This window comes from Mesoplodon bidens (assembly GCF_964165515.1).
Source record: "Mesoplodon bidens genome assembly, chromosome: 6".
In the NCBI taxonomy this organism is placed as follows: Eukaryota; Metazoa; Chordata; class Mammalia; order Artiodactyla; family Ziphiidae; genus Mesoplodon; species Mesoplodon bidens.
Genome location: NC_138162.1, coordinates 115,807,350 through 115,833,975, shown reverse-complemented (window position 1 = coordinate 115,833,975; position 26,626 = coordinate 115,807,350).

The following is a 26,626-nucleotide window of genomic DNA, read 5'->3' as shown; positions in this document are numbered from 1 at the left end:
ATTAAGTATTATTCATTCATTGAAGGTTTGAAGAATTGCTTAGTCAATAATAATTACTGTATATACTCTTAAAAATGTCAAGATCTTCCCACTCTATTAGACTTCTGGAGGAAGATTATTCTATGCTTAGGAAAATCCAGTGTCAGAGCTGTGAGGCAGAAGGCCAGTAGCAAATCAGGCAGAGTTGCCAATAGCAGAATTGTTCTGATAATTACACATTTTTCAGACTGAACAAAAGGAGATTGATTTAAAACTCATGATTTTTGCCAGTGGTAAGGTTTTTCAATTATCTCTAGAGTCATGCTGACTCTATCTAAGGTCTGTGTTCTTGGTCACCACCCTCAGTTGTACAAGTGGGAGGTTGTTATCACAGCAGTGTGTTCTCCTCCTTCCCCTTAGATGTCTGACTTTTTCAAAGTTGTCTGGACTTTACTAGGCATATTCAAAATCCAAGTAACTGACCTCTCTCCTGTCTACTCTGTGTTGAGAGAAAAATAGTACAACAGAGATTGCTGGTGTACACTGACTACATAACCCCTGGGACTGAAATATGATGGACTGTACTCCTGGAGTTTGTGGGTTTTGTTATATGACGCAGCTGATTTTAAGAATGGGAGATTATCTTGGGTGAATCTGATGTAGTCAGGTTAGCCCTTTACTAGCAGAGAGTTTACTTGGGGGGCTTGCAGAGGAAAAAGAGTGATGCTTCCAAAGTAGCCTAGAAGAAAGTAAATATGCAGGTTGTGAACTTCCTATGGGGTCCCCTGGCGAGGAATGTCTAGGAGTCGGGAGTGATCTCTTGGCTGACAACCAACAAGGAAATAGAGACCTCAGCCCTGTAGCCACAAAGAGCTGATTCTTGCAATAGCCATGTGAGCTTGGAAAAGAATCCTGGACTTCTGGAGAAAACTGAAAACCATGTGATACTTTGATTTTACCTTGTGAGGCCCTGAGCAGACAATCCATACACTTTATGCCCATACTTTTAACCTAAAGAACTATGAAATAATAAATGGATTTAAAAATATTTTAATATAAAAAAGAGCCAGTTAGAACTGAAGTATAAAATAACTGAAATGAAAATCACACTAGAAAGAATTAACAGCAGACTAGGTAATACAAAGAACACACAAGTGATCTGGAAGATAGAACACTGGAAATCACCCAATCAGAACAGCAAAAAGAAAAAGAAATGAGCACAGTTTGTGGCCCTCTCAGACAACATCAACTGTTCCAACATTTGTATTATAGGGGTCCCAGAAGGAGAAGAGAGAGAGAGAAATGGGTTGAAAATGTATTGGATGATATTATGGCTGAAAAGTTCCCAAAGCTGAAGAAGGAAACAGATTTTCAAGTACAGGAAGCACAGGGAGTCCCAAAAAAGATGAACTCAAATAGAGCCATACAAAGATTTATAATTACAAAGGCAAAAGTTAAAGAGAGAATTTTAAAAGCAGCAAGAGAAAAACAAGGAGCCACATACAAGAGAACCCCCATAAGCCTATCAACTGATTTTTCTGCAGGAATTTTGTAAGCCAGAAGGGAGTGGCATGATATATTTAAAGTACTGAAAGGGGAAAACCTACAACCTAGAATTCTCTACCCAGCAAGATTATCATTCAGAAGTGAAGGAGAGAGAAAGAATTTCTCAGGCAATCAAAAACTAAGAGTTCATCAATACTAATCCTGCTATGAAAGAAATGATAAAGGGTCTTCTCTAGGTGGAAAAAAAAATGCTACAAAAAGAAGTAAGAATCTATAGGAAAGGAAAAAACCCACAAGTAAAGGAAAATATATAGTAAAGCCTGTGGATCAACCACTAAAATAAGCTAGTACAAAATTAAAAGAATATTATAAAATCAACTATAATAAACACACAAGGAATAGATATGAAGATGTAAAATATGACATTAAAAGCACAAAACGGGAATGGGAATAAAATACGTAGGTGTTTGTAGAGTGTGTTTGAAATTAAATGACTATCAGTGTAAAACAAGTAGATATAGTTATAATTCAACATATATGAACCCCATGGTAACCACAAATCAGAAACCTAGAAGAGATACACAAAAACTACAGCAAAAGGAAAATAAGCATACCACTAAAGAACATCATCAAACCACAAGGGAAAAGGCTAAAAGAAGAAGAAAAAAACAGAGAAGCACTATACAAACAACCAGAAAACAAGTAAAAAAAAAAAAAAAGCAGTAAGTATATACCTATCAATAATCACTTTAACTGTCAATGGGCTAAAAATTACTCCAATCAAAATACATAGGGTGGCTGATTGGATTAAAAAGACTTTGTTGCTACAAGAGACTCACTTCAAAGCTAAAGACAGACTGAAACCAAGAGGATGGAAAAAAGATATTTCATTCAAAAGGAAACCACAGAAAAGCTGGGGTAGCAATACTCATATCAGACAAAGTAGAATTTAAAACAAAATTGAATTTAAAACAAAGTCTATAACAAAAGACAAAAGATCATTTATATAATTATAAAACAGTCAATATAAGAAGATGTAAGATTTCTTAACATATATGCACCTAATATAGGAGGACCTAAATATATAGAGCAAATATTAACAGACATAATGGGAGAAATTGATGATAAAATAATAGTAGGAGACTTTAATACCCTACTGACACCAATGGACAGATTATCCAGACAGAAAATTTGTAAAGCAACTGGCCTTAATGACAAATTAGATGAGTTGTACTTAATAGATTATCTACAAGACATTCCATTGAAAACAGCAGAATACATGTTCTTTTCAAGTGCACATGGACCTTTCTCCATGATTGATAGCATGCTTGGCCACAAAACAAGTCAACAAATTTAAGAGGATAGAAATTATACTATTTTTCCAACAACATGGTAAAAAACTAGAAATCATTAACAGGAAGATAAGCGGGAAAAGCACAAACATGTGGAGACTAAAAAAATAAAAAAGAGTCAATGAAGAAATCAAAGAGCAAATCAGAAAATACCTTGAGACAAGTGAAAATAAAAACACAAGACTCCAAAATCTATGAAATGCAGCAAAAACAGTTCTAAAAGGGAAGTTCATGACAATACAGGCCTACCTCAAGAAACAAGAAAAATCTCAAACAACCTTATTTACCATCTATTAGTAAAGAACAAACAAACCCAAAGTCAGCATAAGGAAGGAAATAATAAAATCAGAGAGGAAATAAATAGAGACAAAGAAATAGAAAAGATCAGTGAAATCAAGAGTTGGTTTTTTGAAATGATAAAAAAAGTTATGTGTTTAGCCAGGCCTACCAAGAAAAAATGAGAGGCCCCAAATAAATAAAATAAGAAATGAAAGAGGAGAAAGAACAACCCATACCACAGAGATACAAAAAAATCATAAGAGAATATTATGAAGTTATATGCCAAGAAATTGGACAACCTAGGAAAAAAGGATAAATTTCTGGAAACATGCAGTCTCCCAATACTGAGGAAGAAATAGATCATATGAACAGACTGATCAATAGTAGTAAAACTGAATTTTTAATCAAAATACTCCCAGCAAACAAAAGTCCAGGACCAGATGGCTTCACAGAAGAATTCTACCAAACATATAAAGAAGACCTAATACCTATATCCTTTTTGAATTATTCCAAAAAATTGAAGAGGAGGGAACATTCCCAAATTTATTCTATGAGGCCACACCACTACCCCAAGACCAAAACCAAAGACACTGAAAAAAGAAAATTATAGGCCAATATCTCTGATGAATATAGATGTAAAAATCCTCAACAAAATATTAGTAAACTGAATTCGACAACATACAAAAATTATTATATACCATGATCAGGTGGGTTTTATTCCAGGGAAGCAAGGATGGTTCAACATCCACAAACCAATCAACATGAATTGCCACATTAAAAACAAATGAAGGATAAAAACCATAGGATCATAGCAACAGATGCAGAGAAAGCAACTGACAAGATTCAGCATCCATTTATGACAAAAATTCTCAATAAAGTGGGAATGAAAGGAAATATCCAACTTAATAAAGGCCATTTATGACAAACCAATAACTACCATCATACTCAGTGGGGGAAAGCTGAAATCTTTTCCTCTAAAATCAGGAACAAGATAAGGATGCCCCCTTTTTTACCACTTCTATATAACATAGTATTGGAAGTCCTATCCACAGTGTTCAGACAAGAAAAATAAATAAATGGCATCCAAATTGGAAGGGAAGAAGTAAATCTGTCACTATTTGCAGATGACATGATACTATATATAAAAGACCCAAAAATCTCCACCAAAAAACAACTAGAACTAATGCATGGATTCAGTTAAGTTGCAAGATAAAAGATTAACATACAGCGATCTGTTGCTTTTCTATATACTAATAATCAATGATCAGAAAGAGAAAGAAAATCCTGTTTACAATCACATCAAAAAGAATAGAATACATAGGAATAAATTTAATCAAGGAGGTGAAAGACCTATAATCTGAAAACAGTAAATCACTGATGATACAAAGAAATAAAAAAATACTATGTTCTTGGATTGAAAGAATTAACATTGTTAAAATATGCATACTACCCAAAGCAATCCACATATTTAATGCAATCTCAATCAAAATACCCAAGATTTTTTTCACAGAAAGAGAACAAATAATTCTAAAATTTATGTGGAACCAAAAAAGACTCCAAATAGCCAAAGAAATCTTGAGAAAAAAGAACAAACCTGGAGGTATGTTACAAGACTTCAGACTATATTGCAAAGCTACAGTAATCAAAACAGTGATACTGGCACAAAAAATATGCACATAGATCAGTGGAAAAGAATAGAGAGCCCCAAAATAAACGTGCACATATGGTGAATTAATCTATGGCAAAGGAATCAAGACTACACAATGGAGAGAAGACAGTCTCTTCAATAGTGGTGATGTGAAAATTGGACAGCTACTTGTAAAAGAATAAAATTAGAACATTTTCTCACACCATATACAAAAATAAACTCAAAATGGATCAAATACTTAATGTAAGACTGAAAACCATGAAGTTTCTAGAAGAAAACATAGGCAGAACACTGACATAAATCATAGGCAAATTTTTTTGGATCTGTCTCCCAAGACAAAAGAAACAAAAGCAAAAATAAACAAAAGGGACAGAATTAAACTTAACAGCTTTTGCACAGGAAGGCATCCATCAAAAAAACAGAAAAGACAACCTCCTGAATGGGAGAAAATATTTACAAATGATATGATCAATAAGGGGTTAATATCCAAAATATATAAACAGCTTATGTAACTCAACGTTAAAAAAACAAACTGATTAAAAAATGAGAAGACTTAAATAGACATTTTTCCAAAGAACATATACAGATGTCCAACAGCACATGAAAGGATGCTCAACATCACTAATGATCAGGGAAATGCAAACCAAACCACAGTGAGATATCATCTCACACTTAGCAGAATGTCTGTCATCAAAAAGTCTACAAATACAAATTCTGGAGAGGGTGTGGAGAAAAGGGAACCCCCCTACACTGTTGATGGGAATGTAAATTGGTACAGCCACTGTGGAGAACACTATGGAGGTTCCTCAAAAAACTAAAAATAGAACTACCATATGATCCAGTTATTCCACTCCTGGGTTTATAGCTGAAGAAAGCAAAAAACAGTATTTCAAAAAGATACATGCACCCTAATATTTATCACAACATGATTACAATTGCCGAGATATGGAATCAACCTAGTTGTCCATCAACAGATGAATGGATAAAGAAGATGTGGTGTATATATAGACAATGGAACTTTACTCAGCTATGAAAACAAATGAAATTTTGCCATTTGAAACAATAGGGATGGACCTTGGGGGTATTATGCTTAGTGAAACAGGTCAGACAGAGAAAAACAAATATTGTATGTTATCACTATTTGTGGAATCTAAAAAATTAAAACAAATGAATATACATGACAAAAGAGAAACAGAGTCACAGATATAGAGACCAAACTAGTGGTTACCAGTGGGGAGAGGGAAGAGGGGAGGGGAAAAACTGGGGTAGGGGATTAAGAGGTACAACCTATTATGTATAAAATAAATAAGCTACAAGGATATATTGGGCAGTTCAGGGAATATAGCCAGTATTTTATAATAACCTTAAATGGAGTATAATCTGTAAAAGTACTGAATCACTGTGCTGTACACCTGAAACTAATACACTATTGTAAATTAACTATACTTCAATAAAATTTTTAAAAGAAAAAAATAAAAAATATCTTTTTATTATTGTTGCTTTTTGCATGTAAGTAATACAGATGCAACAATAGAAAACTAACACATACTGAACAATAGAAAAGTACATGTATTTAGAAATAAGTTTGAAAGTCCTCCTTCATCAACACCTCAACTCCTAATTTCTTCCACAAAGGTAAGAACTGTTAATGGATTGAAGTCATTTTGTTTTATAAATTTATATACACATTTATGTACATATATACATTTAAAAAGGGGCCAAACTGAAAGTTATTCTGTGATTTCACTTTCACCTAAATGTTATAGAGCTCTTTCCATTTCAGGATATGGAGCTCTACCTCATTCATTTTAATGGCAGCATAGTATTCCATGGAAGGGGAATATCCCATAGCTTATTGAATAAAATCTCCAATCTACTCTCCCCTCCTCACCCACCCCCCAGTTGATGGACTTCCTCTTTACATAAACTTCTATTATTATAAACATTTTGTCAGTGAATATCATTATAAAGAGATTTAGGTCATATGTAATGTTTCTTTTGGATAGAATGGACGACGTACAATTGGATCAAAGCATATGTCTATTGAAAACTGTAACAGATAATCGCCAAATTGCCTTACAAAATAATTCACTTGTTTACACTTCCAGCAATAGCCAATGCTGTCTCCTCAAATACCTTCAACAGCATTTGAAGTTAATAGTTTTTAATTTTGCTAATCTGATAGATAAAAAATGTTATAGCAATTTGAATTTCTCTTATCGTAAGGAGTTTAAATATTATTTGAAATGCTCGTTGGTCCTTTAGATTTCTTTTGGATTTGCCTTCTAGCTTTTGGTGTCATGTGATATGTATGCACGTGTAATTTTCATGAGATCAAAGCTGTTACTCTTTTTATACATGGCTCCCCTCTCTTTTGTTCCTTCAGTTCTTAAATGCCATTCACTGTGGCCACAATAAGAAAGTGAAAGAAAAGATTATTAAGCTTAATAAATTGCTCTACCTTCACTGAAAGCTAGTGGCTTTCCAAAGATGGCAGTGGTGTTTTTCATTATTTCTAAAAATTATTTGATTAAAAATTTTAAATTATGGTTAAAACCATAATATTATGGTTCATATTATTAAACTGTACACTTAAAAATGGTTCAGGGCTTCCCTGGTGGCGCAGTGGTTGAGAGTCCGCCTGCCGATGCAGGGGACACGGGTTCGTGCCCTGGTCCGGGAAGATCCCACATGCCGTGGAGCGGCTGGGCCCGTGAGCCATGGCCGCTGAGCCTGCACGTCCGGAGCCTGTGCTCCATGACGGGAGAGGCCACAAAAGTGAGAGGCCCACGTACCGCAAAAAAAAAAAAAAAAAAAAAAAAAAACGTTCAGAAGGCAAATTTCATTTTCTGTTTTCATCCATAACTAATCTCCAGAACATGTTAATCTTACAAAACTGAAACTCTATACCCATTAAATAATTAACTCTTCATTTCCACCTCCCTGCAGCCCCCGGCATCCACCATTCTACTTTTTATGTCTATGAATTTGACTACTCCAGATGCCTCACATAATTCCAATCATACAATATTTTTCTGTGACTGACTTATTTCACTCAGCATAATTTTTTCAAGGCTCATCCATGCTGTAGCATGTACCAGATAAGTAATATTTCATTGTGTGTACATACCACATTTTGTTTATCCATTCATCCTTTGATGGATATTTCACTTGCTTCAACCTTTTGGCTATTTTGAGTAGTGCTGCTATGAATATGGGCATTTAGATGATGTTTTAAACTGCTGAATTTGTGGCATTTTGTTACACAGCATGAGAAAACTAATAAACCTGGTTTTACTTTATTTAATGGTGTCAGCATTAATATAATAACTACATTTATTAATCAAGATACAAAACAAAGTGTGGGAAGTAACCAATGCATATGGTAAAATATGACTTGATATATTATCTAAAGATTGGAGTTACACACTAGTGAAAATAATACATAAGATACTTTTTAAGAGTACTTGCAAATATATTCCACAAACCAATTTTACTAACAAAAAGAAGCATACATGCTCTAAAACAGCTTAAGTGACTAAAGACACACAATTATATTTTGAATGGTACTGAAATGAAAACAAAATGAAACTCTATATCTATACAGTTACTCACTACTCATCAGAGTAAGAGAAAGGTATATGAAATTAACTGACCCAAATGGTTCATAGAGTCTACATCATTATGCTTCTATTGCTTTAAACAATAGTGTTCTAATTTTCACTTGAATGACAGTTCTTATATTTTTGTTTTAAGTATTAAGCTAAAGAACATAATTAAAATTTTAGTGTGATACATGGATGCTTCAGTCAGCCTTCTACCTGGAGAGTTTTGAAACAGTTGTGACACATACAGCCCAATGTTTTGGTATTTTAACCTTAAATAAAATGTTAAAATATTTCTAACTCAATGAACATTGGAATTATAATTTTATCAGAGGATAACAAATAGGAATTTTTAGGTTTTGATCATTTTAAACAATTCCAAAGTAGTCCTTAAAATTTAGGATATGTAAGCATCCCTTCTTGAATTCATACACATTTGCCTTAACTTATCCCTCGCTTTAGGCACCCTAAAGGTTCTATGTTCTGGCTTCCACCTAAATTTTCCTTCATGACCTCTCTCTTTTCTTGTCCCTACTTCATCTCATTGGCTCTAAGGAAAAAACACTGAAGTAGAAGCAAGGCAAAGGAAACAATCTAAAACTGGTGAGCCTTTCTCTCCGTTTTAAGTTTCCATACCTGCCCCACGGTACTGTCCACCATGGTATGAACTACTCAATATTAATATTTAATTGCTTGTCTTATCATATCCTCAAGGCTTTGTTTGTATCTTTGCTTTCATGTAGCACATTGATTGCTTTATAGCCTCTACTAGTTATTCCCGGAGAAACTTTGTCCATTTATCAAAGACTAGAAGACAAAGCGTTATTTCTGTTTCTGAACTGATAGTCATAGTTTCCCCTCCTCTGGGATGCATTAGCAATCCACACTCTAAAAACGTTCAATCTTTTCTTCTACAGACATGGCAAGGATCTTGAGTAAATATAGATCCCAAGGAAATTAACCTAAAGATAGAAAAAAACGGGCTAATGTAACAAAGAGTTAGGAGAAAGAGTATTATTGTATTTCACACAGACTTCCTTTTGTGGCTTTCATCTTTTCATGAACTGGCAAGGAATATAAGGGTATATTGTGAAATAAACAACATACATAGCAAATATAAACATATAAGCTACATACACATTTATCTCAAAAGTGGGTTAAAACTGGTTAATGCCGTATGCAAAATACTTGTGGATATGTTTAAGAAAATAAAATATATATGATATTAGCTGCTGAGATAATCAGCAGGTGTTAGCTCCAAGTATTCAAGCTGTTTCTGAAATGTCTTTTAGGCATCAACAACAGTTAAACAGACTTCGTAGGAATCTGGTTCCTGGGGAGAATTTATGGAAATTTTTGCTATCCTGTTGTTTCTGTAAGAATTATACTATGTTTCTTTTCTCTGATGAAAATAAACTGGGAATATTCCACTGAATGTGGTGCATTTTCAGAGGTTCAACAGCATAAGTGCAATAATGCTTATTCTGTCACACTGAAGTCACGGATGCCACTAAATGATTCTAATTTTCATGTGTAACTTTTGCCTGAAAAAGTTTCTGTATTAGAGAGACTCTTCGAAGCCTGGGGGTATCAAGGAGAAGAGGGAGGAAAAGTCCCTGACTTCAAGATGCATGCACACTGGGCAAAAGTCAGCCAAGCAGCAAACAAATAGCTAATATAATGCAAGGTGGTGCTACGTGTACAAAAACGAAACAGAGAAAGGCTGCGGAGTACGGAGTCATGACGAGAGTGCAAGGGGTAGGAACTTTCAGACAAGGGGTGGATTTAAGCCTCCATGAATCAAGAGGTGTGGTCCCTTGGAGAATGTTCTGAAGAGATGAAACTGTAAGGTGCCCCCTCAGTGGCCACGGTGCTCGCCTGAGTGACCAAGGCAGAGTACAGTAGACAAGGGGAGAGACGCAGGTAAGGGGATTGAGTGATGTCTGGACACACAGATCATGGGACAGTATTTGATTTCTTTTCTGGGAATATTTTGGATGGTTTTGCACAGGGAAGATGACATCTCTTTAGCATTTTAAAAGATCCGTCTGCCCACCACCTGGAGTACTAACTGTTGGAGAGTAGACTGGAAGCAGGGAACTTTCTTAGGAGGCTTGGCAGTATTTTGGCTAAAATGCTGGGGGCTTCAGCAGCAGGGGCAGCCGTGCAGATTATCTCATACAATCTGGAAGAGTCAGCAGCCTGGCTGATGTATTGATATGGGCTGCAAGAAATAGTGAATTTATGGTTGATAAATAGATTTTTGCCCAAGAACTGGTTGACTTTTTCATTTAAACGTGGGAGTTTGGGAAGAGCAGGATCAAGGTTAGGGTGAGAACAAGAGGTTTGTGTCAGACAAGCTCCGTTTGAGATGCTTATCAGGTACCAGTGAGGATGTCAGACAGGTGTTTGGATATAGGAGTGTAGGGTCATGGGAGAAAAACTGCAGTTGATATGATGTTTGATGACACGGGCTAGGTGAGATTATTTTGAGAGTGAGGATAGGACAGTAAATGATTGTTTTCAGAATTCTGTGTACACATCAAAGTTAAAAACACAAGATACATAGAGATCACTATTATAATTATGTAAAGTGTGTATAAAAAAGGAAGAAGAAAACAGAAAAATATTGACTTCACACATTTGGACTGTGCAGAGGTCTGGAATTATCTTTTTGATTTCCCCACGCCTCATGGCTTGTGGGATCTTAGTTCCTCAACCAGGGATCGAATCTGGGGTCCCTGGCAGTGACAGCACTGAGTCATGACGAATGGACCACCAGGGAATTCCTGGATTATTTTCCAAAGTTCATACAATGTGGTTATGCTTATACCACAGTAAGTTGATGAGAGTTTAGTCCAACTACGTATGGCATTGCTGCCTCTGTGTCTATTCTGTGTGTCCAAGCAGCCTGCAGGGCCCTTGACCTGGATTTAGCCCCTCCGCCTAGAGAACAGCCCACAGAGTCATACGTAAATGGACGTTCCTGAGATGACTCCCCAATGGCCTTTGGGATAAAGTCTTCCCCCCACTCCCAGGGCCTTCTCTGTGTGTGTCCCTTAGATAAGCCCCCACGGAGCTCACCAAAACCCTGCTCTTTTTGGTCTGAACTGACCAATCCGATCTTAGCCTGGGAACCCCAAAGCACTCTGCCCAGGGACCCCAATAAAGGGCCCCAGGTCCTGCCTCTCTCTCTGCCGGCACCTGCCTTAACCTCCCCTGAGGGCCCTGAGTCCTGCTGTGCACCTCCTCCTCCGGGGCCCATAAGCAATAAACTTCCCTATTTCAGTTTCCTTGTGCTCACCTCAGACACCCCGGAACTCGACTTAATACATGTTCATTGAACACAGTCCCGACAACTGGTGTCAAATCACGAGGGACTGAGTCGCCCTTGCAGTTGAGAGCAGAGAACGCCTCCGGGCTGCATGTGGCTACTGACCAGCCCTCCCAGGACTGATGGTGACTCTATCTGGAGGGCCCTCCCCCGATGGCCCTGGCTGCACTGCATCCCCCCACTGGGTGCCACTTGTGCATCCCATCTCAAAGTGCCAGCTCCACAGATAGCACCTAGAGTCCTCAGAACCTTGGGGCACTGCTCATCAGAGCTGATTCAGGTGCCAAGGATGTGTTTTCCAGCTGTTACTACCACTCACGGGTGAATTCCCCTAGCAGGTCATAGACTTGGGGTGTGTTTTCCAAAAGACTCTGAGTCTGGATGTGGCTGCTGACTCTTTTAGCTGCAGCATACGAGCTCTTGGTCGGAAGTTCCTGCCAACTCTGAGGAGAATTAGCTCGGCTTTTCATAACGTCCCGGGATGTGTTAGTTAATGGTCGGGACACAGAAGTGGCAACCCTCCCTCATGTGAAATACCGGATACAGGTGCCAGCATTGCCCTTGAAGGAGGAGAGAGAGAGACCCCTGCCCCGACCACTGTGCTTGAGGCTGGCCCTGGGACTCTGGGACTCTGAGTCCTAACCAGTACAATCCAGTATCCTCCCTGGAGAAATCAGGCCCCTCCCAAAATCAAGTGCGGCTGGCTCTGGCTCTGTGTACCCTGTTGCCTTCCCTCCTCACCCCCATGCCAACGGAGAGCTTGGCAGAGGCACAGCGTCTGATGGCACAGTACCTAATGGCCCAACACAAATGGCCTGAGCACCTGGTGCTGCACCACATAACGTGCCCAAGGAAGTTAGCAGGCTCCTGGCTAAATGTAAACCACCCCCAGTATGACAACCTCTAGGTCCAGACATAGAGAACAGACTTATGGTTGTCAAGAGAGAGAGGGTCGGGGGAGGGAAGAATTGGGAGTTTGGGAGTAGCAGATGCAAAGTAGTAATATATAGGATGGGTGAACAACAAGGTCCTACTGTAGAGCATGGGGAACTATATTCAGTACCCTGTGATAAACCATAATGGAGAGGAATATGAAAAAGAATTAATAAAAAAAAAACCCCGAAGGGCACTGCTCAACACCAGCACCACTGTTGCCAAGGTGTCGTCTCTGTTTCCAGGATCTAGGGGACCAGCCCCAGTGATCCTGCTGCTACCATAGCTCTGGTGGAAGCTGAGCCCACCCCACAAGGCCAGTGGGACACCCTACAGGGGGAAGTGGCTGCCTCCCAGTTCAGCCACTGGGGACGTCCCCTTTGCCTCTTGCCAGTGACAGTTGGTAAGGTCAAACCAGGGAGAAAATAGAGTAGAAACTGAAACTTGAAACTTTATGATAATCTCAAGATTCAAAATATTTTATAAGAAAAGTGAACATATCTACAAAACAGACTCACGGACATAGAGAACAGACTTGTGGTTGCCAAGGAGGAAGTGGGGTAGGGGAGGGATGGACTGAGAGTTTGGGACTAGCAGATGCAAACTAGTGTGTATAGGATGGATAAACAACAAGGTCCTACTGTAGAGCACAGGGAACTATATTCAATATCCTGTAAAAAACCATAATGGAAAAGAATATTCATATATATATGTGTGTATATATATATATATATACACACATATGTATATATATAAACTGTCACCTTGCTGTACAGCAGAAATTAACACAACATTTTGAATGAACTCTACTTCAATAAAATTTTTTTAAAAAGAACTGATGGTGTGAGATTTGAAGGGCAGGAGTGAAGCCACAGACACAATTCCTGAAGGTGTCCATGAGCAGACACACTGAGGGGAAGCTGTCGAATTGCTTAGTGTGTTTCCCTTTGTTCTTGCTCTTCTCTCTGCATCCAGCTTTCTTCCTAATTGCAGGCCCTGCCCACCAAAGGCAGCCCTACCATGAGATGTTTGGACAGGGACCCATAATGCTCACGGCTCCACTGACCACTCCTTGACCTTCCATTTTCCTTCCCCACCTCTGCTACTTGACATGCATGGCTCTGAGTTGTTCACCTGCCTCTGAGGACTGGTTTAGTGTCTCCTTTTCCAACTCTCCACCCCTCCCTACCAAACTTTCACTCCTCTATCTCATCCCACAACTACTCATTAGAGTAAATCCCTTAATCCGTAACACTCAGACTGGCTCTGCTTCCCTGACTCATCCCTGATTTCATCATTCAGTCTGCTGCCTAGGCTTTTACTATTTACTACCCAGTTTTCTTCTTTGGTTCATATTATGTAGCTTTAAGCAATGACATCCATTTTCATACCGTGATAAAAAAGAAAATCTACTAGCACATAATTTTATAATTTGATAGTATTTTGATTAATATTTTTCATGATAACTTTCATGGTAAATAAATAAGTTGAAAAATGAATAACTGAATAGTTGAATGATAAATCAGAAATGATTTATATTAAAGTTCATTTAGAAAAGAGTGAAATTCTTTTAAGAATATAGTAGAGGTAAATAAAATATATGATATGATATTAAGTTTCATTCAATATACCATATAAATCATTACTTGTGTTGTTGGGTGTGCATGACATTGTGAACTCATACATGTGTTTGAAAGTTTAATCAGTTGCAAATTTGGTCAAATCAAGACCTTCAGTAGCTACATTTTGGAATCTAATATAGTTAAGACACGTTTTACGGAAACATGATAACACAAGCTTGTAATTTAAAATTATTTAGTCATTTCTTAATGACAACTGCTTTCTCAAAACCATAAATATTTCATAATATACAAAGCACTAAACACTTTCTGAAATCATTAAAATTACCATTCACTATAAATTACTTCTAATTAAGATTGAGCTTACATTGTCACTAAAAATAACTCCCCCCAAAAAAGATTTGGTTTGGTTATACTGTGAAAAGAATTGTCAGTGATAACTTTTTTTTTCTTTTTTCTTTTTTTTTAATTGGAATATAGTTGCTTTACAATGTTGTGTTAGTTTCTGCTGTACAACAAAGTGAATCAGCTATATGTATACATATATCCCCTCCCTCTTGGACCTCCCATCCCCCCCATCCCCCCTACCTAGGTCATCACAGAGCACCAAGCTGAGCTCCCTGTGCTATACAGCATGTTACCACAAGCTATCTATTTTACACATGGTAGTGTAAATATGTCAATCCTAATCTCCCAATTCATCCCACCTACCCCTTCCCCCACTGTGTCCACCTGTCCATTCTCTATGTCTGTGTCTCTATTCCTGCCCTGCAAATAGGTTCATCTGTACCATTTTTCTAAATTCCACATATATGCATTAATACATGAGATTTGTTTTTCTCTTTCTGACTTACTTCACTCCGTATGACAGACACTTTCTGTGTAGAAAAATATTGCATTTGATTAGAAAATTGCTGGCTCAAGTTTTCTTATCAATAGTACTAACTTATTTTAAAATATTTTCTTCCTATTTTTATATTGTTAACAAAATTAAGAAAATAAGAAGATCCCACTGAAAATTTATATTACAGAGATGTAAGTAGAGGAGAGTAATGTCAGCAGAATGGCAGAATAGGAAGTCCCAGACTTGTTTCCCCCACAAAATACCATTTTACCAGTAATATACAGACAAAAATACCTTTAGGAAAAATCCAGAATCCAGCAAGAAGTTGCAATAACCCAGATAAGCACAAAACTAAGAACAGTCATATTGAAATGGCTAAGAAGCTCAATTTCACTTTACCCACCTCAGCCCCTACCCCAAGTCAGCACAACTTAATGCGGAGAGAGATTTTCTTTACTGGAAACTTCTCTCATGGGGAGGGAGGGTAGGGGAAGAGAGTGGGACATCCATCCAATGTCCCTGACCTTTTAATGTGCTGTCCAAGGAACTGCTTTCTGTCTCGTGACTAAAGAAAAGCATGAAACCACAAGGGAAGAAAATAAAGGAAGAAGAGAAGAACAGGGGAGAACTATAAAAACCACCAGAAAACAAGTAGCAAAATGGCAGTAAGTACATAACTATCAATAATTACATTAAATATCATGGACTAAATGCTCCAATCAAATGACACAGGGTGGCTGATTGCATTAAACAAGACACATCTATATGCTACTACAAGAGATTCACTTTGGAGCCAAAGATACACACAGACAAAGTGAGGGGAGGGAAGAAGGTCTTTCATTCAAAAGGAAACCACAAGAAAGCTGGGGTAGCAATACTCATATCAGACAAAGTAGACTTTGAAACAAAGTCTATAACAAAAGACAAAGAAGAGCATTATATAATGATAAAGGGATCAATACAAGGAGAGGATATAATGTTCTGTAAAATATATGCACCTAATATGGGAGCACTTAAATATATAGAGCAAGTATTAACAGACATAATGGGAGAAACTGACAATAATACAATAATAATAGGATAGTTTAATACCCCACTTACATCAATGGACAGATCATCGAGGCAGAAAATCAAAAAGGAAACAGTGGCCTTGACTGACACATTAGAAAAGTTGGACTTAATAGATATCTCAGGACATTCCTTCCAAAAATAGCAGAATACACATTCTTTTCAAGTGCACGTGGAATGTTCTCCAGGATAGATCACATCCTAGACCACAAAACAAGTCTCAACAAATTTAACAGGATAGAAATTATATCAAGCTTTTTTTCATGACCATAATGGTATGAAACTAGAAATCAGTTACAGGATTGAAAATGGGAAAAGCACAAACACGCAGAGATCAAATGACATGCTACAAAAAAAAAAAGTCAATGAAGAAATAAAGGAAGTAATCAAAAAATACTTTGAGACAAATGAAAATAAATACACACATTCCCAAATCTATGGGACACAGCAAAAGCAGTTCTTAGAGGGAAATTTAGAGCAATACAGGCCTACCTCAAGGAACAAGGAAAATCTCAAACAACCTAAACTACCACCTAAAGGAATTAGAGAAAAAATGGACAAATGAAGCCCAAAGTGAGCAGAAGGAAGGAAATAATAAAGATCAGAGAGAAAATAAAATAGAGACAAAAAATAGAAAAGGTCAATGAAACCAAGAGCTATTTTTACAGGAAAATAAAAGTGATAAGCTCAGCCAGCCTAAGTAAGAAACAAAGAGAGAGGACCCAAATGAACAAAATAAGGAATGAAAGAGGAGAAAGAACAACCAATATTACAGATATAGAAAATATCATAAGAGAACACTACAGTTATATGCTATATGCCAACAAATTGGATAACCTAGAAGAAATGTATAAATTCCTAGAAATATGTTCTATTCTAGGATTGAATCAAAAAGAAATAGATAATCTGAACAGACCAATCATTAGGAGTGTAACTGAATCAGTATAAAAAAAATTCCCAGCAAAAAAAATTTCAGGTTGCTTTTCTACACAGTAATAATGAACTCTCAAAAAGAGAAATCAAGAAAATAATCCCATTTACAATTGTAGCAAAAAGAAAGAAAAAAATTTAGTAATAACCTTAACCAAGGAGATGAAAGAGCTATACTCTGAAAACTATAAAACACTGATGAAGGAAATAGAAGATGATACAAAGAAATGAAAAGATATCCTGTGTTCATGTACTGGAAGATTTAATATTGTGAAAATGTCTATATTCCCATTGTAATCTACAGATTTAATGCAATCCCTATCACAATACCTATAACATTTTTCACATAGCTGGAACAAATAATTCTAAAATTTATATAGAACTAGGAAAGACACTAAATAGTCAAAGCAATCTTGAGAAAAAACAACAAAGCTGGAGGAATCACAATCCCCGACTTCAGACTATGCTACAAAACTCTAGTAATCAGAACAGTATGGTACTGGCACAATAACAGACACTTAGAGGGAATTCCCAGGTGGTCCAGTGGTTAAGACTTGACACTTTCACTGCCATGGGCCCGGGTTTGATCCTTAGTTGGGGAACTAAGACGCCACAAGCCACGTGCATGGTCAAAAAAAAAAAATTAAAAAAAAAGACACTTAGAGCAATGAAACAAAATAGACATGTGAGAAATAAACATGCACATATGATTAATTAATCTACAACAAAGGATGCAAAAATATAAAATGGGGAAAAACAGTCTATTCAATAAGTGGTGCTGGGAAAACAGGACAGCTACATGTAAAAGAATGAAATTACAACATTTTCTTACACCGTATGCAAAAATAAACTCAAAATGGATTAAAGACCTACATATAACATCTGAAACGATAAAACTCCTAGAAGGGAACATAGGAAGAACACTCTTTGACGTAACTTGGTGATATTTTTTTGGACAAGCACCTTCAGGCAAAGAAAACAAAAACAAGAATAATCAAATGGGATCTACTTAAACTTATAAGCTTTCATACAGCAAAGGAAACCAAACACAGCAAAGGACAAAACAAAAAGACAACCAACTGAATGGGGAAACTATTTGAAAATCATGTGACCGATAAGGGGTTAATATCCAAAATATATAAACAGCTAATATAACTCAACATCAGAAAACAAACAACCTGATTAAAAAATGAGAAGACCTAAATAGACATTTTTCCAAAGAAAATATACAGATGGCCAACAGGCACATGAAAAGATGCTCAACATCACAAATCATCAGGGAAATGCAAATCAAAACCACAATGAGATATCACACCTTTCAGAATAGCTATCATCAAATTGTTTACAAATAACAAATGTTGGCAAAGGTGTGGAAAATGTAAAGTGGGGCAGCCATTTTGGAAAACAGCATGGAAGCTCCTCAAAAAACTAACATTATAACTACCATATAATCCAGCAATTCCATTCCTGGGTATATATCCAAAGAAAACAAAAGCACCTATTCAAAAAGATATATGCACCCCAATGTTCATAGAAGCATTATTTACAACAGCCAAGATATGGAAGCAACCTAAGTGTCCATCAACAAATGAATGGATAAGGAAGATATGTTATATATAAATATATGCAACAGAATATTACTCAGCCATAATAAGAATGACATTTTGTCATTTGTAACAACATGAATGGACTTGGAGGGTATTATATTTAGAGAAGTAAGTCAGAAAGAGAAAGACAAATACTGTATGTTATCACTTATATGTAGAATCTAAAATAAAACAAACTAGTGAATATAACAAAACTGAAACAGACTCACAAATATAGAGAACAAATTAGTCATTACCAGTGGGAAGAGGCAAGAGGAGAGGGGCAATATATGGGTAGGGGAATAAGAGGTACAAACTACTAGGTATAAAATGAATAAAATACAAGGATATATTGTACAGCATAGGGATATAGCCAACATTTTATAATAACTTAAATGGAATACAATCTATAAAAATATTGTATCCCTATATTTTAAAATCTGTAAAAATATTGAATCCCTATATTGCAAACCTGAAACTAATATTATAGTATAAATCAACTATGCTTTTATAAAAAAATGAAAGAAAACATAAAACTCACTGGTAAATGTAAATAAACAAAATACTGTTATAGTGTACTATGCTGGTGTAAGTCACTTTTTAGTGATTTAAGACAAAAGTATCAATTATAACTATAAGTAGAAAATATGTTAATAGTATATCATATATAAAGATTTAAATTGTGACATCAACAACAAATTAATGGGAGGAGAGAAATAAAAGCGTAGTTTTTGTATGTGACTGAAATTAGTTTGTTACCAGCATATAATAGACTGTTATAATTACAAGATGTTTTATGTAAGCCTGATAGTATCCACAAAGAAAATACCTATAGAAATTTACACATAGAAAAAAGAGAAAGGAATAGAGGTGTATCAATAAAAATATTAATGAAACACAAGGAAAAGGGAGAAAATGGAAAAGAACAAAAGAACTACAAGACACGCAAAGAACAATGAACAGAATATCAGTCGTAAGCTCTTACATATTAATATTTACTTTAAAATTAGGTGGATTAAACACCCCAGTCAAAAGACAGCGGTTGAATGAATACATATAAAAAAAGCCAAACTATATGCTATCCATAAGAGACTCCCTTTAGATAGGATGAAGTAAAGGAATGGAAAAAGATATCTCATGCAAATGGTAACCAAAAGAGAGCAGAGGTGCCATATGTTTATCAGACAGAATAGACTTTAAGTCCAAAATTGCCACAAAAGGCAAAGAAGATCATTATATAATGATAAAAAGGTCAATTCATCAGGAAGATAAAACAGTTATAAATATATATGCACCCATCATCAGAGCACCTAAATAAGTAAAGGAAACACTGGCTGAACTGAAGGGAAAAATAGAAATACAATAATAGTAAGAGGCTTCAACACCCCACTTCCCATAAAGGATAGATTACCCAGAGAGAAAAATCAATAAGGAAACAGTGGACTCAAACAACACTATAGACCAAAGAGACCTAACAGACATATACAGAACATTCTTATCACCAGCAGCAGAAGACAGCATTCTTCTCATTGCACATGGAATATTCTCACAACACATGTTAGGTTACAAAACAAGTCCTAACTAATTTAAGAATATTGAAACCATACCATGTGTATTTTCTGACCACAACAAAATGAAACTAGAAATAAGTAACAGAAAAAAAACTGAAAAATTCACAAGTATATGGAAGTTAAAAAACATACTTGAACAACCAATGCATCACAGCAATATCAGAAAGTACCTTGAGATCAATGAAAAGGAAAACACAACATACCAAAACTTATGGAATGCTGGAAAAGCAGTACTAAGAGGGAAGATTATAGCAATAAACACTTACATTAAAGATCTCAAGTACTTTCTCAAAATCTAATACTTTTAGCAACTAGAAAAAGAACAAACTAAGGCTAGAGTTTGCAGGAGAAAGGAAATAAAAATGAGAGCAGAAATAATAAAATAGAAAAACAATAGAATAAAAATAAATGAACCTATGAGTTGCTTTTTTTTGAAAATATAAACAAATTTTCAAATCCCAGACTGACAAAAAAGGGAAGACTCAAAATAGACTAACAAAAAAGGGAAGACTCAAATAAAATCAGAAACGAGAGAAGAGACATTACAAATGATGCCACATAAATATATAGTATCTAAAGAGACAACTATGGACAATTTTACCGCAATAAACTGAATAACCTAGAAGAAATGGATACATTCCTAGGACCATACAACCTACTAAGACCAAATCATGAAGAAATTGAAAATCTAAACAGATTTTAGACAATAATCACAAACTTCCCAACAAAGGAAAGCCCAGGAGTTTAATGGTAAATTCTACTAAACTTCTAAAGAAGAATTAAAGTTAATTCTTCCTCACTCTTGAAAAAAAATTGAAAAAGAAGGGACACTTCCAAATTCATTTTATGAGGTCAGCACTAACTAGATAGCAAAGCCAAAGATACTATAAGAAAAAATAAACAAACAAAAAAACCCTTACAAATCAGTATCTCTGATGATCACAGAGGCAGATATCCCAACAAAATATTGGCAAACCAAATTCAACAGCACACTTGAAGGATTGTACCATGACCAACTGGGATTTATCCCAATGGTTCAGCATGACATTAATTCATGTGTTAATGACACGAAAAGAATAAAGATAAAAATCACATGATTTTCTCAATACATGCAGAAAAATGCATTTTACAAAATTCCACAACCTTTCATTATAAAACCTCTTAAACTAGTTAAAGAAGGAATGTGTCTCAAAATAATAAAGGCCATATATGATAAACCCACAAGTAAAATCACACTTAACAGTGAAAAACTGAAAGCATTTCCTCTAAGATTAAGAATAGAGAAAGGATGCCCACTCTTGACACTTCTATTCAACATAAGACTGGAAGTCCTAGCCAGATAAATTAGGCAAGAAAAAGAAATTTAAAAAAATAAAAAGCATTCAAATTGGAAAGGAAGAAGTAAAATTACCTGTTTGCAGATAACATAATCATATATGTAGACAACCCTAGAGTTTCTTTCAAAAAAATAGAACTAATAAATTCAGTAAAGTTGCAGAATATAAGATCAACAAACAAAAACTCAGTTTTATTTCTATACATTAACAACAAACTATTCAAAAAGGAAACTAAGAAAACAATTTCATTTATAATGACATCAAAAAGAATAAAATACTTAGGGTTAAACTTAACCAAGGAGGTGAAAGATTGGTACACTGAAAACTACAAAATATTGATGAGTGAAAAAAAAAAGAAGAGACAAATTTAATGGAAAACCATCCTGTGTTAAGGAATTGGAAGGGTTAATATTATTAAACTGTCTACACTAATCAAAACAATCTACAAATTAAGTGTAATCCCTGTGAAAATTCCAATGGCTCTTTATTTTACATAAATTTTAAAAACTGTAAAATTCATATGGAACCACATTAAACCCCAAGTAACCTAAGCAATCTTGAGCACAAGGCTGGAGGCATCACACTTCTTGACTTCAAAATGTTTTACAAGGCAATAGTAATTAAAACAGTATGGTATTTGCATAAAAACAGACATACAGACTGATGAAATAGAATAGGGAGTCTTTAGAAACATTTTAAAATATGCATATTTATCTTCCATTATCTTGAAATAAATATATTGATGAAATAAAATCAAGCTCTTTTTAAATATACTAAAGAAAATTATCGCCATACTTTTGTGTGTGTGTGTGTGTGTGCGTGCATGTGTGTGTGTGCACATGCATGAGTGCATTTAACTGCTTGGATTCTGTTGGACAAGATTTAACCCAAAGTAATATTGAGGAAATTAATGGCAAACTTCTTTTTTAAAAACTCAGAACATATCAAAGAGTGGACTATTTCCTTTTAAAGTAATTTTATAGTGTGATGTAGTTTTATTTTAAAGTTACTGAAATACAATTTTTAAAGCAAAAGATAAACATTGTTAAAATTTTAGTGAAGGAGCAATGCAAAAGGTTTACAATAAAGATAACACACAGGGCTCCCCTGGTGGTGCAGTGGTTAAGAATCCACCTGCCAATGCAGGGGACATGGGCTCGAGCCCTGGTCCAGGAAGATCCCACCTGCCACGGAGCAACTAAGCCTGTGTGCCACAACTACTGAGCCTGCGTTCTAGAGCCTACAAACCACAGCTGCTGAGCCTGCATGCCACAACTACTAAAGCCTGTGCCTAGAGCCCGTGCTCTGCAACAAGAGAAGCCACGACAATGGGAAGCCTGCGCACCACAACTAGAAAAAGCCCATGTGCAGCAACGAAGACCCAAAGCAGCCAAAAATAAATAAATAAAACAAATTTAAAAAAAAAAAAAAAGATAACACACAAATTTAAAGTAATTGCAAGAACACGTAAGTATGTTACTTTAAGTTTTTCCCTTATGGTATTCACAACCACATCATATGTAGTAAACATTTCACATTATTTGGTACTCATACAATTCAGAGACATAGCTAAGGTTTCATTTCAGAGACATCACAAAAAGAAGGTAATACAATGGAAGATGGAATCTACTCCAAAAGACCTGCAAAAAGAGAAAAGCTGTAATTATAAAGACTGAAACTTTTAACCAGGCGGCAACTTTTATTTTTCTTAGAAAGCAGTTGGTTTAATCAGCTTAAGCTACCATAACAAAATACCGCAGACTGGGTGACTTAAACAACAGAAATTTATTTTCTAAGTGTTCTCAAGGCTGAAGTCCAAGATCAAGGTGTCAGCATGGTCAGGTTTGGTGTGAACTCTCTACCTGGCCTCCAGATGGCCACATTTTCACTGTGTCCTCACATGGCAAAGAGCAAGATTGAGTCCTCAGGTATTTCTTCTTATAAAGGCACTAACTCCATCATGAGGGTCCTCTCTTCATGTTCTCATCTGAACCTAAGTATCTCCCTAAGGCCTCATCTGCAAATATCATCACACTGGGGGTTAGGACTTCATTATATGCATTTTGGAGGACAGAATTCAGTCCATAGAATCAGTCAACACTTTTGCAAGTGTGTGTAGTTGTTAAAACCTGTCTGGTTTGACAAACCACATTGTCAATGAGTATCTTAAATCTCACCCTTCCATATTCTAAATAAAAGCACTATCTCCAATCTGCTGTGAGATGTAGGTTACTGTTGACTTGTTGAATGCCATTTGACACTGAGTGGATAAATTATGCTTACATAAAAAGTGTCAATCACTTAAATCTTAATTTATGATTTGAGATATTATGTAAGATATTTTGAGATATTATTGAGATATTATGAGATATATATGTAATCTCTGAGATATTATGTAATCTCAAAATTGCAAATACCTCATTACACGGAATCAATTTAAATATCCATTTAAAAAGAGTTTTAAGTTTTATTTAGCATATTCAGTTTCATATATAAAGGAAATTCTGCTTTAGAAAGTAGTTGTAAAATCCCTATTTTTTTAAGCTGAGACAGTTGAAGAATGTTTTTAATTGCTCAGTGTTGATCTGTTGATTTTGTAAAAATACCTAAAGGTAAGTAAATGAGCATTGCTTGCAAATTAGTTTACTATCTGTCTGATGATAAAGGCAACTGTTTTGTATTTCTCAGTAGAGAGGGTACTTCTAGATTTTCTGGTAGAAAAATTTTACTTTCTGACTTCAGACATTGCCTGATTTCTTGAGCTCTGTATTACTATTGCAAGACTAAAATTGTGGTCATCAGCTCTTTTTAGTTCTACTCTAAACTGTTAGAATCTTAAGGTAAGAGAAATTTAAGCAACCTCAGTTACATATTTTGTCTGCTCAGTATGAAATGACCTTTTCTGCTACTCTTGCCCTTGTGCACTCAAACTTAACGATTAAGAGCATGGTCTCTGTCTGCAAACACACTGCACATGTACAAAATACCCTGATGTCTCCACGAGGTCTGATTTACAGCAAGTTACTAATCTCTCTCTGTCTCAGTTTCCTTATCCATAAAACAGGGATAATAACTGAACCTACAATATGGGACTGTTAGAAAGAGTAACTGATTTTATATTTGAAAGTGCTTAGCATAGTACCTAAACCACAGTAAAAATTATGTGTTTCTTGAGTAAATAACTGACATTTTGCCCCAGTCCATGTTGTTTAATCTCGTATTGGGTCTGCCTGGTTCCTCAGAACAAGTTGAGGACTGTTTTTCACTTGGATAAATCAAAACTATTAAATACTATTACAAAACAAACTAAACTACTTTAGAAAAAGATACGAAAAGAATTTTAAAAACTCAGAAATAAGATGAGAGAACCGAGAAAGAATTATAAATAAGAGAAAAAAACTAGAAATTGAGGTTAAATTAAGGACTATACAAGTGAATAGACATAATACATAATGCTTTAAGAGAAATAGAACAATAAAGAGGAAATTTTAAAAATTCAAAGTGATAAAAACAATGAGAAAAAGGTCTATTATTGGAAACAAAAAAGAAGAGCCATCATATAGATAATAGGAGTCTTTAAAAAATAAAAAAAGGGAAAAGAACAAATTTTAAATTATAATTCAAGAAAAATTTCAAGCATACAGGAAATTTAAAAAAACTGTGTCTTCTAGGACTCCACCATGTATTTGGAAATATTAAGCCAGAATGATGACCATCAAAGCATACTGCAGTACCATTACTTAGCTTAAAAATATATAAAAATATAATCCCTTTCTATAGGCAAATGAGGCACATGCCTTAAAAGACAAAAAGAAAACTGGAATCCTATCAGACTTTTAGACAATGTCACTTCATGCCAGAGAAATTGAAGTTTGAGAAAATAAAATGTGAGCCAAGAATTTTATGTCTAGGAAAAACTGTTTTTAAGTATAAAGGGCATAGGAAGGCTGTTTTTGACATGAAAGAACTTAGGAAAAGAGTTTCCATGAATCTCCCAGAGAATGAACTTTGTGCAACCAAAAGAATAGAATGACGTGAACAGAAAGTGGACCTTAATATATAGTTATTACTAAAATAAGATAAAGAGAGGGTAAAGGGAGAGAGTACAGAATTGGTTACATCCTCTGACAGTGCAGATCTAGTACCACCATTGAAGTGTGAGGTGAGACTGGGGTTCAAATATATACAAAATTTGCCTGTTTTCATCAATCATAATGGATTGCGGTGGTATAAGTATTATTACTCTTTTTTCAAATCAAATCATTATGTTCCACACCTTAAATTTACACAATGTTTTATGTCAGTCAATTGAAAAAAAGTATTGTTTTTCTGAAATTAATGTGGGTAATGTGGGTTACTGCAAATGAGTGATTATGAGATATTCTAAATTTTCCATTCCCTGTATTAGTGAGAATCAGGGTCATTGAGGAAGAGAGGAGACAACATGTAATACATATATATGTATATGGTTGTGTTAAAAATTATTTTTTATTTATAAATAAAAATTATTTATTTATTTGCTGCTCCATACAGCATGTGGAATCTTAGTTCCCTGACCAGGGATCGAATCCATGCTCCCTCAGTGGAAGTGCATCGTCCTAACCACTGGACCGCTAGGAATTCCAAAAATTATGTAATTTTAAATTTGAATTGGGAAAATCAATGTGAATTCACATGGTACATTATCTTTTAAAATATATAGATTTTCGGGCTTCCCTGGTGGCGCAGTGGTTGAGAGTCTGCCTGCCAATGCAGGGGACACGGGTTCGTGCCCCGGTCTGGGAAGATCCCACATGCTGCGGAGTGGCTGGGCCCGTGAGCCATGGCCGCTGAGCCTGTGCGTCCGAAGCCTGTGCGTCCGGAGCCTGTGCTCCACAACGGGCGAGGCCACAACAGTGAGAGGCCTGCATACTGCAAATAAATAAATAAAATAAAATAAAATAAAATAAAATAAAATATATAGATTTTCTAGTTCTCTCCATTGCAAAAACCTAGAAACAATAAACAGCTTATTTGCAATGAGCATCCTTAGGCCCAAATTAACTGTATATTGGCTAAACAGACATGGTGAGAA